Here is a 6,542-nt window from a genome sequence, read left to right as displayed (position 1 = left end):
CTTCCCGGCTCCACTGCGGCCGCGAACGGAACCCCCCGGCTGAGCGAAAAGAGGGCGGATGCCAGCGAAACACACCGCCACCGGGAGAGGGCCAGCCAGGCTCTGCTTGGCAGAAAGTGGGAGGGCGCACGGTCGGCCGTGCTCGTCGTGGAGCCGAGGCTGACAGGCGCCCAAGGGGGCACCCAACGGAGCTGGGACGGGCAGCGGAGCGCACGGAGCCCAGAGCGGTGCAAGTGCGGGAGGGGTCGGGCTCCGGGGAGGGAGCTGGCTGCCCGCAACCCGCCGCTGGGCTCGGTGCTCCCAGCGTTAGAGATAAAGAGAAATCGCGGCTTGAATTTACTGAAGATTATCCCAATTCTTGTATACCTGGAAAACATCTGGGTTTGTTTCTGTATTTCTGAGAGTTTAAGATATAATTTATACAGACACTTCCCCTTTTTGATTATTACTTAGAGCTCTTAAAAAAATAACACCTATACCTAATGTCAACCAAAAGCAATCCTCAAAGTATCTTAGTAAATGCTTTATGCATTTTCTTACTGAAGATTATAGCCCAGGAGATAGTATTTCAGATGTTCTGAAGAACTGCTCCCAAGCTTGTTAGCTATTGGAGATCATACATACAAAGAGGGTAAGGGGGTATTGGTACTTGCAAGCAGGTCTTCACATCACAAGGTATAATTTGGTTGTAAAAATTAAGGTTTACTGATATCCACACAGACATGTGAAAGACCCTTAGGTCATTTTAATATATTATGTTTCTGTCATATCTGATTGTTCAAAAATATTGCTTGCATACCTCTACTTAACTGGTTTTCCAGTTGTTCCTGTTTTTGATATCTCCTTGAGATCACTTGAAATGGCCCACTGAAGGCTAACATTAGTCCTCTACTGCAGTTTTAGCACACAATAATATATATTCATACATAGATATACATAAACACACAAATTCAAATATTACAGCAATCATTTTAAAATGTTAGCCATGTGTCAGGTATAATAATTCAAAGCTCAAAAGAATAACTGGGTCCAAACTGTGTTTTTGGCAGATGGTGTAAGTTAAGCTTGCCTGCTGGGATGGGTACAGGTTTTCATTAAAGCTTTTTAATTTACTGGTATAACAAAATTTTCAGAGAACCTATTTTTGGAGTTTTTGTTTTTTTTTAGAAACTTCTGCATACCAATAAGAGAATGCATTGCCTTGTCCTGGAGAGATTTGGGATTCTCTCTTTTTAAGGGCACCCCTGAAATAGACTTTCTTATCGAAGTTAAAGTTTCCCTAAAGTGGCCACTGCAACTTCAGATTATCCACAAATTTACCAGTTTTCCAAAAAGGCACAAGATCCCGATCCAAGTTTTGGATCAGTTGGAACCCATCTCTGCCTTTAGATTTCCTAAGGTAACAAATCTATTGGGAGTCAAGGAATTTACCACTGCTCCAAAACCCAGGGAAGCATGGGCATTCTCTCCTTACAGATAGGAGTGTGACTTACCAAGAAGCTTCCACGAAGTTGCTCAGTCAGTTGGAGAGGTCAACATAAGGGAGTGGAGCTTGGATTTGGGAGAAATTACCTGGAACTCCATGGTCAGCAAGAAAGCAGGGAGCACAATGGACTCCTTGGGTACCGCACTCAGTTACTGGACTGGAGGTTCTTCAGGGGTCTTTTTCAAATCCCACTTCCGATGCCAGTAACTATACAAAAAATTATACCAAAAAATAAATATAAATACTTCAGTAAGGAGCAAGCTGTTCACAAAGAGGGAAAATACAAGTGCAAAAGTGGTCTGAAGTTCAGGGCTTTGATGTTACAGGGTGGTTTATAAAATGATAGTGAGGAATCTGACCTTTACAATGATTGGTTATTACAATGGGGGTTTCCAGGTGGTTGGGCATTGATTGGTTAAAAGTAATTCTTATGCTATCTTGGGAAGGTATGCTTCATTTATGAAAACCAGAGGCATTTACAAGAAATAACCTAAGTTTCGCTTATGTTCCTGGCATCAGTTGATTTAATTTGCTTATGTGGCTAATCATTATGTCTGCTTGGGAGATTTTCAAACCTAGTCTCTATTTTATTATATTTTAGCACCTAGAAAGACCAAAGCAGCCCTGACATCCAAGAGCAGGATGGTGCTTCGTACGATGCCTGTGTTGCCATGAGCTAGCCTGGGACTCATAGGTAGGCACTGATGTTCTTCAGTTGAATATAAATAGTTTCCTAGAACATCATCATCACACAAGGCCATCCAGTGCCAATAACAGATCAAGACAAAAACAAGACCACCCCATAATCATATCTGATCAGAGACAAAAACATGAACATTACCCTAACCACAAAAATAAGAAAACATGCCTGTCCTCAATGATATCAGTGGACTGCTGCTTTTTTGCCAATTTTAGCGATGCTCTCTGCCCAGACTTCCATCCTTCCAGAGAGATTTATTAAGATATTGAGTGGGCATAGAGGGGCACCTGGGTGGCTCAGTCGATTGAGCGTCCGATTCTTGATTTCTGCTCAGGTCATGATCTCAGGGTCCTGGGATGGTGCCCCACATGAGCCTCCCTGCTCGGTGAGGAGTCTGCTTGACAATTTTCTCTCTCCCTCTGCCTCTTCCCCTGCTTACATATAATCTCTCTCTCTCAAATAAATAAATAAATCTTTTAAAAAATATATTGACTCATAAAATTACCCTTGAATCTTCACAGTATCTAATGCAGAACAAAAGCTGCTTGCTGAAACCCTCCACAGGGTCAGTAAACAAGCCCAAACATATCCTATAATATGTCTAAACCCTCATATTGAGACCCCATGGTTGCCCATCGTATAAGTTCATCTTGTGTGATGAGTAATAAACCAACTTATTCAACTGCAAGTGTATTCCTGGTGGTCTTTGCCTGGAGCACATTGACATTAAGGAATTAATGAAATCAATATATACCAAGGACATTAGTGGTTCTTTATTTAAGGAATTAATGAAATCAATAGATAGATACCAAGGACATTAGTGATTCTTTAAGTAGTTTGATTTTTTTGATTGGCCTTTATTTCAAATGAAAGCATGTAAGAAAGGAAAGACATAAAGTTGAAGTGGAGGCATTGTTAGGAATTTGTTTTTATCTTGATCTTTCCCCGGATTTCAAGAGTAATACTTTTGTTCTTTGTGGAATATACATTATATATTTAAACTCATTGGTAGGGGCACCTGGGTGGCTCAGTTGGTTGAGCGTCTGCCTTTGGCTCTTGTCATGATCCCAGGATCCTGGGACTGTCTGGCTCCTTGCTCAGCAGGGAGCCTGCTTCTCCCTCTGCCTGCCATCCCCCCTGCTTATGCTCTCACTCTCCCTGACAAATAAATAATCAAAATGTAAAATAAATAAATAAATAAAAATTCCCTAGCAAACATTACCTTTAACAAGTTACTGTTCCCTCTGCTCAAGTTCCTGTCCTTGTTAAGTTCTAGGAGAGTCTACATTCCACGGAATTGACTTTTCTTATTATGAGAGAAGCTCTCAAAATGAGGCCAGTGTGTAAAAGGGACAAAGATTCTAGAAACATCCCCATGGAATTAACGAGAAGTAACTCAAAATGCCCTGTGATCATTATCCCCTACAGACAATATGCACAAAATCAACAAATTGGAGAAGAGTCATAGATGGAACTCCTAGGAGTAGAGAAATTTGTGGCATTCACATCCACATCCCATCCAGAAGGGAACCAAGATGTATCTCTCAGAAAGCAAACGATGCTGTACAGTCCTAGAAATAATTTTTGGAACATTTAGGAAGCATTTGTAAGAAAATAAGACATTTTGCTGCTTGATTGGATGCTGCCTGTTTGGCAGAAAAGGACAGAATTACCTCAGAATGGTCGCTGTTGCAAGGCACCCTAAGGGACGTTGCAGACCTTTTGCCTGCTCTTTGGCCATGTAAGTGTCACGGCTAAAAGATGGCTGAAACAAACTGCAACAGGTGTGACAGTGCAGCAATGTGATCAAACTAAATTTCCATCACACAGTGGAATAAGGAGATTGCCTTTCACACTATGTACAATGTAGAGGAAGAATAAAGATGAACTGTTGATGGTGAATTTCAAAGAATGTTTTTCTTTTCTTTTTTTTTTTTTAAAGATTTTATTTATTTATTTGACAGAGAGAGACAACAGCGAGAGAGGGAACACAAGCAGGGGGAGTGGGAGAGGGAGAAGCAGGCTTTCCACTGAGCAGAGAGCCCAACGCAGGGCTCAATCCCAGGACTCTGGGATCATGACCTGAGCGGAAGGCAGACGCTTAACGACTGAGCCACCCAGGCGCCCCAAGAATGTTTTCTTTAAAGATGTTCTATTTAAGGCCAAGCTCTCTTTGTATTACATCTCCTTTCACCTACTTAAAGGGAAAATATATCCACTGTCCTTCATTGAGAATTTCTCCTTAACTATGCATTCATTCCCTTGGGACACAAACCCACATTTATAGAACGCATTTTTTAAAAATCTAGAAAATCCTTCATTTATCTTCAGCTACCTCATTTCTCTGCTTCACTGCAAAAGCACTTAAGAATTTGAAGATCAGGGGCGCCTGGGTGGCTCAGTTGGTTAAGCCACTGCCTTCGGCTCAGGTCATGATCCTGGAGTCCCGGGATCGAGTCCCGCATCGGGCTCCCCGCTCAGCGGGGAGTCTGCTTCTCCCTCTGACCCTCCCCCTTCTCATGCTCTCTCTCTCTCTCATTCTCTCTCCCAAATAAATAAATAAAATCTAAAAAAAAAAAAAAAAAAAAAAGAATTTGAAGATCAGGGGCTCCTGGGTGGCTCAGTTGGTTGAGCAGCTGCCTTCAGCTCAGGTCATGATCCCAGAGTCCTGGGATTGAGCCCCGCATTAGGCTCCCTGTTCATCGGGGAGTCTGCCTCTCCCTCTCTGTCTGCTTCTCCCCCAGCTCATGCTCTCTCTCTCTTATTCTCTCTCTCAAATAAATAAATAAAATCTTAAAAAAAAGAATATGGAGATCAAAATAGGGAGAGAATGGATTATACTTTGTAAAGATAGAAATCCTTTCATCTATACTAATTTTAAAATAGACAAATTGAAAGAGAAGAATGGGAGATTCTTTCTTAAAACAGAATTTCAATGGACAAATGTATAGAGAGTGCTAGCATTGAAAAAATCATTTTGCAACCAATACATTAAAAGTTTATTTTATTTTTTATTTTTTTTAGATGCAGAAAAGGTGGTTTCATTAGAGCATGGGGACAGGACCCGTGGGCAGAAAGCTCTAAAAGTTTATTTGGACAGGAGTTGCTAATGGATATCAAATATGGAGGGGAGACTTTAATGAGAAGCAGAATATTTGCATTATCTCAACTTCTCTTTCTTTTTTTCTTTTTAAAAAGATTTTATTTATTTATTTGACAGAGAGAGGGAGACAGAGTGAGAGAAAGCACAAGCAGGGGGAACAGCAGAGGGAGGGGGAGAAGGAGGCTCCCCACTGAGCAGGGAGCCCAACACAGGGCTCCATCCCAGGACCTTGAGATCATGACTTGAGCCAAAGGCAGATACTTAACAACTGAGCCACCCAGGTGCCCCAGAAATAAAATCTTAAAAAAAAAAAGTCAACTTAGCTGCATATATTCACCATCTCCATCTTTCATTTTCCAGCCTCTCCTAAACCTCTACAATGAGACTTTCATTTCCACAATTGGACTTTTCTATCCTCACCATCCTCCTAGGGAGCCTATTTCCTTGGCTTCCATGATATCCCACTCTCCTGGTTTTCCTTTTACTTCAGCAGACACTCATTCTCAGTTGGCTCTGCTGGAACCTCTTTCTATGCCCTGCTTCTGAAATGCCCCAGGACTAAATATTTTGGTTTACTAAATATTTTGGAGTGATTGTATACTAGTAAGTGGGGCCTGTAAGAATCAGCTTTGCCATGTGCAACAAATGCACGCTCCAGCTCAGTAATTGAGGAGCGTTTGACAAAGTGATTATCTACAAAGGGCGGGTGTGGGCAAGTTAAAGAAAGACAACAGTGGATGGGGAAGCATTCCAAGGCTGGCGCCAGCAGAGACCATTAGCACCCTACATCACGACAGGAGAATGAGGGGTGTTGTGCAAAGAAGGTGCTGGGAGAGATGGTCACCTCACAACAGTTTTGGCTTTCGATAATGTAATTTACCTGATGCAGCAGCTGGAGAGAGCCTGGGGAATAAACAACTCACCTCACACTTCCACAGGAAACTGCTAGAACCGCTGCTCATGCTTGCCTGCCTGCCTCCCTGCCGGGCTGCTCTTCGAGGTGGGAGGAAAGGGCTCCCCGGTGTCAAGGAGGGAGACCGGCGACGGGAGAGGCGCCTCTGGCCTCTGATGCCGCCAGGGACCATGTGTGACCTAAAACAAAACAAGACAAGCTATAGCACTCTGGAAGTCGGAAGATGGTGAAGAGGGGCAACGAGGTGAGGCGGCTCCCGGAGCGCTAGCGCTCAGGTACACTGTGGGCGCAAAGGGCGCACAGCTGGGCAATTTCGCCTGAATCAAAACTTGTTTTCTGG

General features: G+C 42.8%; 1 long non-coding RNA gene across 1 annotated transcript in view; it reads right to left on the bottom strand.

Moving 5' to 3' along the window:
* Nucleotides 1-12: 12 nt before the first annotated feature.
* The window catches only part of LOC145719006 (uncharacterized), a 7,244-nt gene continuing 714 nt past the window's right edge, over nucleotides 13-6,542 (bottom strand). The window contains exons 2-3 of the long non-coding RNA XR_014142136.1: nucleotides 6,213-6,381; nucleotides 13-1,693 (exon numbers count right to left, since the gene is read on the bottom strand). This is a non-coding gene — a long non-coding RNA (uncharacterized LOC145719006). The remainder of the gene's footprint in view (nucleotides 1,694-6,212; nucleotides 6,382-6,542) is intronic.

This window comes from Leptonychotes weddellii, unplaced genomic scaffold (genome assembly GCF_054177405.1).
Source record: "Leptonychotes weddellii isolate Sample4059 unplaced genomic scaffold, ASM5417740v2 HiC_scaffold_2785, whole genome shotgun sequence".
Taxonomy (NCBI): domain Eukaryota; kingdom Metazoa; phylum Chordata; class Mammalia; order Carnivora; family Phocidae; genus Leptonychotes; species Leptonychotes weddellii.
The sequence above is the reverse complement of the archived record's forward strand: the minus strand, read 5'-3'. Positions and strand labels throughout refer to the sequence as shown.